Source organism: Papio anubis, chromosome 5 (genome assembly GCF_008728515.1).
Source record: "Papio anubis isolate 15944 chromosome 5, Panubis1.0, whole genome shotgun sequence".
NCBI classification, from domain to species: domain Eukaryota; kingdom Metazoa; phylum Chordata; class Mammalia; order Primates; family Cercopithecidae; genus Papio; species Papio anubis.
In genome coordinates this window covers 120,731,500-120,743,807 of record NC_044980.1, presented here as the reverse complement: position 1 = coordinate 120,743,807, position 12,308 = coordinate 120,731,500, and the positions used below count along the sequence as shown (strand labels likewise).

The window sequence follows — 12,308 nt, the reverse complement described above, 5'->3', positions numbered from 1 at the left end:
TTATAGGTGTGAGCCACTGTGCCAGGGGCTCCACTTTATTTTTGTACCTATTATTGTTGCTGTGTAGGAAAGCTCTTACTATTTGTTTAGTTCTTTCATAACCATTTGAAGCCCTAGTTCAGATTTTTTTCTTTTATTTCCCTGTTATTTGTGCAGGAAATATATTTGTGCTTACAGTGGAAGATGACATTTTTCAAAGATGTCCACAATAGCATCTGCCATCATAAATGCTCTTCTAAATGTGACCCTGCCACTTTTCCACCAAGAGCCACCTTCCATTGAATCTGGGCTTAGTGACTCACTTGTAGCCAGGAGAATACAGAAGCAGGGTTTCTGTGTGACATCTGAGGCCATTCATCTCCTGCCTAGTTCTCTAGAACACTCTCCTTCTGGATGCTCCCTTTTGGAAGTGCTCCTCAGAATGCAAATGACATGCTGGGAAAGGCCCAAGCCACATGGAGAGGCCACATGTAAGTGTTCTGGTTTATAGTTGCAGCTGGTGTTCTAGTCATCCTTGTTCAGGCACCAGACATGTGAGTCTTCTTGAAGCGTCTAGATGATCCGAACCCTAGTCGTCATCTATTCTTCCTAGCTGAGGCCCCAGACCTCAAGGGGAAGACATAGGCCATTTCCACTGTGTCCTGTCTAAATTCCTGATGCTCTGAATCTATGAAGTTTGGAGTTGTTTGTTACACAGCAGTAAGTAAATGAAACACTCATAAATCAGTGCAAAGAATAAGGAGTCATAATACCTCTGCCATCGGTTACCCTTAAGACCTTCATCATATCAAGTAAGCTTTCTTGGGCTCAAGTTGCCTTATCTGTAAAGAAGTATAGTGTTATTTGACCTTCCAAAACCAGAGAGAATTGGTGAGAATCAAGTGAGAAAATAATACGAAAGCACTTTGTGGAAATGGATGTGAAATAAATAAGAAGAGCTGCATAAATATAAAGACTATCTTTTGAGTCAATTATATGCATATTTTTCTAAATCAAATAGGCTTAATGATTCCCTAGGTAGAGCTGGCCCCACGCTGCAGGAAAAGTGATTCTGGCCCCTCAGAACATAAGCTGTATTTCCAAAACATGAAAAGAACTCTCTGCTCTTGATAAATGACTGAAATTCCTTCTGAGAAAGGCAAGATTTGTGTAGTTCCATTCAGAATTGAAGAAATCCAGATATCTCAGACATGACCTTAAGTAAAATTAAAACTGCTAGAGAGTATCTCACCCTTGTTGAGGTTTTTCTTTACAATCTAAGGTTAAAATAATCATTAAAAATAATTGAAACTGCTTGTTGAGAGAGCTGCTTACTGTGTTACTCCAAGGCAAACCAAGGCATTGGCCAAAATGGCTTAAGTCTCCAATGTGAAATGCCAGAACCATCAGTGATCAAGCCAAGCTCACTAATTTCCATGCAACCCAAGTAAATCAGAGTTAGATAAGGAAGTGTTTGACCTCTGCAAGGGCACTGTGAGAGATCTCTCTCTCAGTATTTCCACTCTGTTTTCATGTGAGTCTAAGAAAAGTGTTGATGCAGAAAGTATAAAAATTTGAGCTTCCTGATTTATGCCTAGGTTGTTCTCAAACCCAACCCCTGCTCATTCTCTTTTTGACACTGTTAATTATCCTGCATCTAAAACAATTTGAGCATCCCTTTCAGTTGTCTGTCTTGTTTTTTCCTTTAAGAATTTTATAGCTGCAAGTAGGCAAATGAACAGAATATAGTGCTTAAAGACAGTATGATCTACTTACCAGAAAGAACTCAAATCCTATTATGCACAGTTAACAGCATTAACTTCATCTATCTACCTTCTGAAACCCAGAAATGGAGTAAACAGGGATAATGATATTTATTTCCTCATGTTATTGTGAGGATTAAATGGTGTTTCATGTATGGGAGAACAGAGTCATGTTAACATCTTTATCCCAATTTCCCTGGCTCAGATCCTCTTCAAACATTGCTGCTGAACATCTTGACACCCTCCTTCCTCTTTCCCCATTCCCTCTAGGTATTTCTGGAATGTCCTCTGTGTTTCCACACATGCCCACGTGAGGGTCTCAACCCTTATAAAATGTGGAGTAAAAGAGTCCCATTAACTTCTGCCTTCAACCCTTTGGCCCATAGGCTTCAGGCTGGAGATTAGACATAATTTTCTCTATAATCCTATTTTCCTTCCCCCTCCCAATCTACATTTGTGTTCAGATTTATAAATTAACTACCTCTTACTTGTATGCAAATAAACTCATAAAATATACTTGGGAATCACCATATCTTCCAGTTTCTAAGCTTAGCTAGACCCTGAATTCTAATTTGGACTGACTGGGGCACCTGGCACGTAAGAATCTCTCCATTACAAGATCTGATTTTACCTTCAGAGAGGCTCAGTGGCATATCCAAAATCACAGAGTCAGGACTCCAAGTCAGGTCTTGTGACACCATAGAACTTCTTCTGTATGCAACAGTTGGAGTTAGACCCTGGAGCTAGATTGCCATCTTCAAAGCTGAGATCAGTGCTTTCTCATCAGTGATACTGCACCAAGTCTATTCAGGGACAGAAGACTCAAAGTCTATTTTGTGGCTTAGCCTGGCTGTTGCCCTCCATGATTCCGATCTATAAAGGTAATTCTGCAAAATCTATGATGCCTTCCTACTTAGTAGGAAAAATCCCATCTTTATTTTTCACCCTTGGCAAATATGTGAGTGTACTTTTCATGAGTAAATACTAGTTATTTGTGTTAAATTCCTATTGTGTACTCAAAATTTCCATGTATGGGCAGAGTCACAGCTTAAGTTAAACCTGCCTCATAGGATTTTGTATTCAATATTTTTCTCTCTCTTAAACTTCTAAAGAAATCTTAATTATTTAGAGAACGTTGTAATTATTGGAGAACATTGGCAGAGACAGCTAGGTAGTGCTGTCACACACATACATACAGAAACATTCATACATACAGAAACATAAAAAACAAATTTTTAGTTATTCTACCAAAGGACCAGCCCACTTGGCATCCAGATTCATGTACAAGTGACATGCAGTTAGTGTTCATGGAAGTCAGCTGAGATAGCCCAGCCAGCTTATTCCTATGGACCACCCCCATGTAATTCCGAAAACCGATAGGTTGAAAATCAATAAAGCGTTGATTTCCTGCCAAGAAACTAATAACTGTTTCTTGCATAGTCAAAAGAGATCAGCTAAAATGATCCCTCAGAGCCCCTTTTATGAGGGAGGCTTGCAGGCTTCCCCAAGCCACTGCCAGACATTTTCTACCTCTTGGGAGGAGCTGACCTATAGACTCAGAAAACTATCTGAAGCTCTTGGCTCTGACCTGTCAATTCTTGAAGAGGTAGGGAAGTCATAGCACATTATTTTGTGTAAGAATAAAGGGGATTCAGTGAATGGAAACATCATATAACTATTAAATTATAACCAAGATTGTCATTATTAGGTATGTTTGCTAGAAAATGTCTCCGAAAGAATCCCTTTCTGTTCTTCCTCATTGTTCTTATTTTGATTTCACTTCATTTCTGTGTCTTTTTATACCTCTTGGGCAGGAATTTATACCAAATTGAAACTTGTATCAAAAACCATAACCACTAGACTGTCTTGCTAACCCTGAACCAAAGATAGATCAACAAATAAATATTTACTTAAGGCATGGGCTAAATGAAAGAATTTATTTTTCTTTCTTTCCTCTTAAAATTCTAATGAATAGGTTTGAAATGGAATGACCTTTTTTCCCCTTAATCGAGAACACCACAAAGTATTCTCAGAAATGAAGAGAACAAAATTTGTGATTTTTAAAATTCCAGAGTCTACAATCAAAGGGAGAGATCTGGGGTCACTGCCTGGGAGATGTATTTATTACCTGAGATGTTGGGCAGATGATTAAGCTTTTTATAGGTATGTCTCATTTCTTACCCGTCTTCCTTGTCTTCTCCCTTAATTTCAGGAAGCTGATTATTGAAATTTGGGCTGACCCCTATACTCTCCTGGTGCTGTCTATATTGGCACCCATGACCCGTGGAGTCTAGAAACTCCTTGGAATGGGTAGGAAACCATTAACCAATCAAATCTTTGTTCTGTGCACTATTATTAACTCTTGAACCTTAGAAGGCAGATTAGATACTACTCCAGCTTTCCAAAAGAGAGAGAGACAGGAAAAAAAAAGTCTGATTTTCAAAAGGTATTATAGATAAGCTCTCTCTTAAGCTTAAGCTTGGGTTATTTAAAATAATTACTGTAACACCTGTACTTTCCTTTATTTTCTGTACCAGGCAAAAATAAACCCGAGGACTACTTTGCACACTGAAATGTGCAGGAAACTGAGACCTTGAATTCAGCCTAACATTTGCATCAGCACTTAAATGAATGGCAGCCTGGCAGCCCACATCAGAGCCTTCTCCTCTCAACTAAACATGACAGGAAATTTCTCCCGGCACTTTCGGGGACAGTTGTTCCTTCTCACCCCATTTCTATGTACCAAAACTCCCGCTGTTATCACCTATATTGATTTTAGTTCAATTTGTACTAAGGATGGGCATTTTAAAGTTAAAAAAAAAAATCCCAGATTAACTTAGTTAATCTTTAGCACAACCTCATGAGGGAGGTTCTGTTACTTCCACTTCACACGAGAAGGAAGTAGAGGCATAATGTTTTACATTCCCTGACTATGTAGACTCTGTGATGGCCTAATTTGTTTTGTTTACTGCTGTTTTCTCAAAATCTAGTATGGTTGGCACATAATAGGTGCTCAATAAATACTCGTAGACTGAACTATGCATGCATGCATGAATGAATAAATGCACAAACAACCCCAAGGTCACATAGCCAACTGGGACCTAGACAGCTATTTAACCCCAATGCTTGTGTCCTTGGTGACCTCGGCACACAGGTGATTCAGGTGGTATGCCTGCACTGTGACATCACTCTACTCAGAAGAGGAAGGGGCTATCTGCTCATTGTCATAACCTTTGTGAAATCACCAACCAAGGAAGGACCAGATTTCGGTTCTCCTAGGGTTGTCATAGCTACTTGTTTGGGTTTGATATGAACAATCTGGTGAAGCAAGGAAGTCGGTAGTGTAATGGAATCTGATAGAACTCTTAACTGCCTAACATGTACACTCTCTCTGCTCCAGTACTATCATCTGGAAAATAGAAATAATTATATTTACCTCATGAGGAGATTGTGAGGATTAAATTTTAAAATACAGATAAAACACCTAGCATCAATGTCTTGTACATAGTGGGCATTCAGTAATAGTTTACCTTTTCCTCCACCCATTTAACCTGAAGCTCTGTCCCCATTTTTGAATAGGCAACGCAATGCTCTGCTCTCTTCTTTCAAGCATAATGGAGAGGGAAAAAGCCTGAAAAAGAAGATTTGCCCTAGGGCATAGAGGATGAAAATGTACTGAATTTGTACTGACTGTTCCTCTGCAGGTAAAACATTCCCTTGCAGATATTTCTGCATGTGTGTTAAATACTCTGAGATAATTCTGGCATTTGTGGATATGAAATAAACGCCAAATCGACTAAGGTGTTGTGGAGGCTGAAGCAAAGCCTAATTAAATAATATGAAACACTGTAGGTAATATGTAGCTGTTGTGAGGTTAGCGAAGGCAGCCTTTTCAGAATTTTTATTAAGAGAAGGAAGGATTCGAATTAACCATTACTAAAGATTCAGATTTTAAGAAAACTTGCTTCTTAAAAAACATACATATGGAGCTTAAAGTATCTTTTACAGAAAAAAAGGAGTGGCTTCCGAAATGGGATTGAAATGCCTTTGAATGTTTTGCTTGAATGCAACATCAGATCCTTTTTGGGACTGAAGAGGAAGGGAGGCATTGGGAAAGAAGTGAAGTGGGGATCAGTGAGGCAGGCCTTAGGAAGCTCACTGGAAGAGTGGAGGCACCTGTGTCGCTGCCTCTGGGTCTGATCTTCATCCCAGCTGAGCCTTGCAGTGGAAAGTATTTTGAAAATACGCTTTAATTTTAAAAAAGAAGGAATGAAGGGAAGGAGCGAGGGGTTGAGGGAGGAAGGAGGGAAGGAAGGAAGGAAGGAAGGAAGGAAGGAAGGAAGGAAGGAAGGAAGGAAGGAAGGAAGGAAGGAAGGAAGGAAGGAGGGAGGGAGGGAGGGAGGGAGGGAGGGAGGGAGGGAGGGGAAGAAGGATGGAACTGCCTGTTAAAGCACCTGCAGCAGAGTCCTGAGAGCAGGGGCTCGAAGCTGCCACTGCTGCTTACAGTGTATTGTTCTGAACTACCAGCATGATGAAGTCTACATTCAGAAAAAAATGTTACATCCCAAACAGGACACTCAGCCAGAACTGAAGCAAAGTTCCCTAGACTGGGAAATAAGCTCTCCCTTGTTTTCTTGTTTCCCTTCCTACTGTCACCCAAAAGTTTAGCACCATTGTTTCATTTCTGTAAAATGTCTTGGAGATTTGAACAATGGAAAGAAGGCCTTTAGTAAAATGTTTTCCCCTTAAAACAAGCGGTAGTAAGGCCAGATTTAGGAATGGGAGTTTAAAGATAAAGCAAATATGAAGTCCCATTTGTCTTCTCTCTTTCTGCCTCCTGCAGGGCCATAATAAGTAGTCATATGAAGACGGATGTTGACTGTGTTTGTATCTCATTTCCATGGCTACCTCACATGTCTTCCTTTTGCCTGTCATCTTCTTTTATTCTTGTCTTTATTTATCTTTTTTTACTATTCCTGCTATTTTAATTTCCATTCCATTGAATTCTGCTCCAGTCTTCTTCCTTTTTTCTGTCTTACTAATATGTTTATACAAGAATTTCTGAGAATGACAGGTTTAGAGATACCCCTTCTTCATTCTGCCAATGTTAAATTCAAGAGATTTTTATTTTAGAGTTTTTTTTAAAGAATATTTCTCTGAAAACTTTTCTTAAAAACTGGAATGCTCTTTGAGATAGTTTGATACAGATTGGGGTGTAGAAAAATGAGGGCCGTGCTTCTGAGGCAGGAGAATAGGGCCTGGAGGCAGGGAACCTAAGGACTTCCTAGATCGAAATCAAACGGAAACACATCAGCTATGACAGGAAATAGCCTCTTCATTTACATAGGGTGTACACTAATAAATGACTTTGCAACCTCACTTTAGCCTCTTCATTTACATAGGACACACAACAAGTAACCAATGGAAGCCTCTAGAGGGTATTTAAGCCCCAGAAAATTCTGTAACTGGGCTCATGAGCCCCTATGCTCAGGCGTGCCCCCACCCTGTGGAGTGTACTTTCATTTTCAACAAATCTCTGCTTTTGTTGCCTTATTGTTTCCTTGCTTTGTTGGTGTGTTTTGTCCAATTCTTTGTTCAAAATGCCAAGAGCCTGGACACCCTCCACCGGTAACACTTCCCAGCACTGAAGATCTTGGTAGATCCCAGACAAAGTAAAATACGTTTGCCTTTAGTTAGAATAACATACCATAATAACTCGAGAGAAGATTGTAGTATAATTTATAGGTGACCTAACGTGTTTTCTGTGCGGATGATAGCAGACTAAATTATGAACCCTGAACCTTCATAATATGATTATCAAGCTTAATAAGAATTCTAAGTGTAACTTGGAACTTGTTGACCAACCTCTTCTGGTCCCCTCTCTCTCCTACGCTCCCCAGCCTCTGGTAGCCACTGTTCTACCTTTCCTTCCATGAAATAAACTTTTTTAGATTCCACATATGAGTGAGATCATTTGATGTTTGTTTTTCTGTACCTGGCTTATTTCACTTCACATACTGTCCTCCAGGTTCATCCATGTGCCTTCCAATGGGCATTTAGGTTATAGTTAGAAAGGAAGAGTTAGTTCTAGTGTTCTAGTACACAGAAGGGTGACTATAGCAAAGCACGATGTAGTGTATATTTCAAGATAGCTAGAAGAGATTTTTAATGTTATCACCACTAAGAAATGATAAATGTTTAGGGTGATGAATATGGTTATTACCCTGATTTGATCATTAAACAACATATATATGCACTGAAACAACACACTTGTACCCCATAAATATGTGAAATTATTATGTGTCAATTGAAAAATACACATTAATTTATACAGAAAAAATTCTAAAGATCTTTCTATTATTCCTGTCTCAGTCCTAGGTGCCTAAAATCAACTTTGAATTTTTCATGCATGGTGAATCCAATACCATTCCTATTATCCAGCACTCACTTCCTTCTATAACATATTTAGGAGGTGACAATGATGCAAAATTCATAATATGGTCAATATAATATAATTATAGGTCTAATATTAATTATTTTATTGCCAGAGTAACTATCTTTAGGAATCATACCTCTTTTTTCTCTTCTGATAACTCTATTGTCTTCTTTTTTCTACCCATCCTGACTTGTTCATTTATTCCATAAACATTAAGTGCCTACGAGGCATTCAGCTATGTGCTGGGCTTTAGAAACACAGTAAGTGAACAGATCAACATGGCTAGGTCATCCCAGAGCTTAACATTTACTTGTTTCTTTAAGTGGCTTGGTTTTTACTAGCCTTCAATGACTACAAAGAAAAAAAAAGTTCATTTCTTGACTTGAATATTGATACTTTCAAACATAGCAATGCTAGACTCCCCAGTAAATCCTTTTTGAAGGCTGCAACAGTTTAGTTCGTAAGAGTATACCTTGAAATCAACAATTTATCAAGTTTTATAAAGTACCTATAGAGTGTGAACCATTGAATGTAAGATATTCTATAAATAAAACCCAGATGCAATCTTTGAGGAATGTATAGAGATACACACATTTTCACTTTTTTCTGCTTTTGGGTTATTTTTTTAAAAAAAATAGAGGTATAAGCTGGGTGCGGTGGCTCAAGCCTGTAATCCCAGCACTTTGGGAGGCTAAGGCGGGTGGATCACCTGAGGTCAGGAGTTCGAGACCACCCTGGCCAACATGGTGAAACCCTGTCTCTACTAAAAATATAAAAATTAGCCGAGCATGGTAGTGGGTGCCTATAATCCCAGCTACTCAGCAGGCTGAGGCAGGAGAATCGCTTGAGCCTGGGAGGCAGAGTTTGCAGTGAGCAGAGATCAAGCCACTGTATTCCAGCCTGGGTGACAGAGCAAGACTCTGTCAAAAAAAAAAAAAAAACTAGAGATGTAATTTACATATAATAAAATTGGTAGACGTTAAATTTTCAGTTTAGTGAATTTTGACAAATGCATACAGTTATGGCATCTACACTTCTGTTAAGATAGATAATGCTTCTATCATCCCAGAAAGTTTCCTTTGTTCCTCCAGTCAATTCTTTCCTTCCCCAGTACCAGAGAACCATCACTTTTCTCATTTCTCTCACTGCGGATTAGATGTGCTTGTTCTTGGTCTTCATATAAGTGGAATCAGATAGTATGTACTTTCTGGTTTTTTTCTTCTAAATATTATTTTTGAGATTAATCCATATTATTGAGTATATCAATAATTTGTTTCTTTTTAATTCTGAGTAGGATCCATTGTATAGCTATACCACAATTTGTTTATCCATTCAGTTATTGATGGACATTTGGGCTGTTTCTAGGTTTTAATTACTCTAATAAAGTTTTCTTATACAATTCTTTTTGTGGACAATTTTTTTCCCGCAGTTCTCTTGGGTGAGGACCTTGAATGGGATTTCTGGGTCATAGGATAAGTTTCTATTTAACTTTGTAAGAAACTGCCAAAACATTCTTCAAAATAGTATTTATATTCCATTAGCAACATTTGAGAATTCTAGTTGTTCTACATCCTCGCCAATATTTTCTATGCTAGCCTTTTTATACTAAATTTTATTTTTAATTGACAAGTAATTATTGTATATATTTATGGTATACGACCTGGTATTTTGATATGCAGTATGTTTACCTTGTGGAATAATTAAATCAAGTGGATTAACAAATTCATCACCTCACATACTTAGCATTTTTGTGATAAAAACATTAAAACTCTACTCTTTTAGCAATTTTGAAATATAAAACACATTATTCTAATCAACATTGTAGGCAATAAGTGACTAAAACTTATTCCTCTAGTCTAATGGAAACTTTGTATCCTTTGATCAACATCTCCTCTTTCCCTGTCCACCAACATCCCCAGCCCGTGGTGACCACCATTCTACTCTCAGCTTCTATGAGTTCAACTTTTTTAGATTCCACATATGAGTGAGATCATGTGGCATTTGTCTTTCTGTGCCTGGCTTATTTACTTAGCACAGTGTCCTCCAGGTTCATCCATGTTGTCCCAAATGACAGAATTTCCTTCTGTTTTGAGGTTGCATAGTATTCCATTGTGCCTATACATCACCTTTTAAAAATCCATTTATCTAATGATGGATACCTAGGTTGCTTCCATATTTTAGGTATTGCAAATAATACTCCAACGAATGTGGGAGTACAGATATCTCTTTAACACACTGATTTCAATTGCTTTGGATATATGCCCAAAAGCAGAATGCTGAATCATATGGTAATTCTATTTTATGTTTTCTGAGGAACCTCCATACTGTTTTCCATAATGGCTGTATTAATTTACATTCCTACCACCAGTTATGCCAGTCTTTTTTATTCTATTTATTTTGAGTGGGTGTGACAAGGTGTCACATTATAGTTTGTACTTTATATTTATTTAATGATTAATTATTTTGAGCACCTGTTCACGTTCTTATTCCCTATTTGCATATCTTCTTTTGTGTAGTATCTGGTCAAACTTTTGTTTTTTAAAAACGGATTTACGGGCTGGGTACGGTGGCTCATGCCTGTAATACCAACACTTTGGGAGGCCCAAGCGGGAGGATCTCTTAGAGCCAGGAATTTGAGACAAGCTTGAGTAATTGAGTGTCTGTATATACCAAAATAAATAAATAAATAACCGGTCATGTACCCTGTAGTCCCAGCTACTTGGGAGGCTAAGGTGGGAGAATCACTTGAGCCCAGGAGTTTGAGGCTGCAGTGAGCTATGATGGCACCACTGCATTCCTGCATGGGTGACAGAGAGAGCCTGTCTTCTAAAAAAGAAAAAGGAAAGAAAAACAAACAAAAAACCCCCCAATGGATTTATCTATCTTTTTATTGACTTTATGAATACTTTATATATTATAGACACAAACCCTAAATTAGAAATATTTATGTGAATAGTTTCTCCCAGTCTATGTCTATGGCTTTTTCTCATGTGAGTAAAGTATAGGAGAAGTAGCTGCAAAGACTGAGACAAGCATTGATTGAGCTGGGAGCTTGAGGATCATGGATGGCTATGAAAGTCTGCAAGAGATAAGGGAGGGTAAGGACTATAGATCAGAAATTAAGGGCAGTGATTTCTAAGGTGACCCTTTGGTTCACTGACCAGACGTCTGCAATGGCTCCCTATCAGAGAAGGAGGGAGAAAGGGTTAGTGTAGAGTTGGGTATTGAAAAGGTGGACAAAATAATAGGACAGGTGGTGGAATCTCAGATGTCAGAAAGACCATCACAGAAATGGCAGACGTAAGTCTATCCTGAGGAGGAAGGAATTCAGGGTCAGAGGAGGGCTGATGGAATGGAAGGACATGGAGCTCCTGAAAACAAATGTGTTAAGTGGTGGTAGAATTGTCTGATTATGGGCAATGAAATGACTGAAGCACCATTTCTTTTTCTATAGGAATTTTTACATAGGTATGGTTGACCTAGCCCTAGTCTAAGGTTGTGGACATTTTAACTATCAGAAGAAGGATTAGAAATCCATTTTTGGAACCGTGCCAGAGAAGTTGTTCTAGAGTCCTATGAACTCCAAGTTTCTCTATACTCTCTCATACGTAGGTCCAGCAATTTTACAAAATTTAATCAATTGTGCTGTCTTGAAAGTAATTACTTCCTACTGATAAGTTAGTTCCTCTCCTTTGGAAAAATGCTTTCTCAATGGTAACTGTTTTACATTTGGCATGGATTGCATATTACATTTACTTTCACCTAGAAGCACAGCTCTATATATCTTGTAGAAGATGAGATACCAAAAAATAGAGGAAGAAAGGGAGAGAGAAAGCAAGACATCTGGCATCCCGAAGGGGCTCTGGAGGAATAACATATCCCATATGAGCTACCAGAGTATTGAGAAGTATCATTTCTAAACTTTGGTATCTCTCATATTGCTCATGTCTTCATGTCTTAACTAAAATTTGCCAGTAGTCACTGAGCAAATTTCATCATTTGAAATTCGATGCAGATTCTAATTTTCCCTCACGTTTGCCATAAATACACCCAATTATTCTGCCAAAACACAGTCTCTTGTGGAGATAAATTTAATAAGAAGAAAGAAAAAGGAGGAAATTGAACTTACT

The 12,308-nt window shown here is 38.3% G+C and overlaps 1 long non-coding RNA gene across 4 annotated transcripts in view; it reads left to right on the top strand.

Moving 5' to 3' along the window:
- The window catches only part of LOC103885393, a 72,296-nt gene that overhangs the window by 31,052 nt on the left and 28,936 nt on the right, over window positions 1–12,308 (top strand). For 2 of the 4 annotated variants that reach the window (XR_004183818.1, XR_002522725.2), the window contains exons 3-4: window positions 3,815–3,905; window positions 4,280–5,446. The exons of the other annotated variants lie outside the window; for them this stretch is intronic. This is a non-coding gene — a long non-coding RNA (uncharacterized LOC103885393). The remainder of the gene's footprint in view (window positions 1–3,814; window positions 3,906–4,279; window positions 5,447–12,308) is intronic. 4 annotated transcript variants of the gene reach the window in all.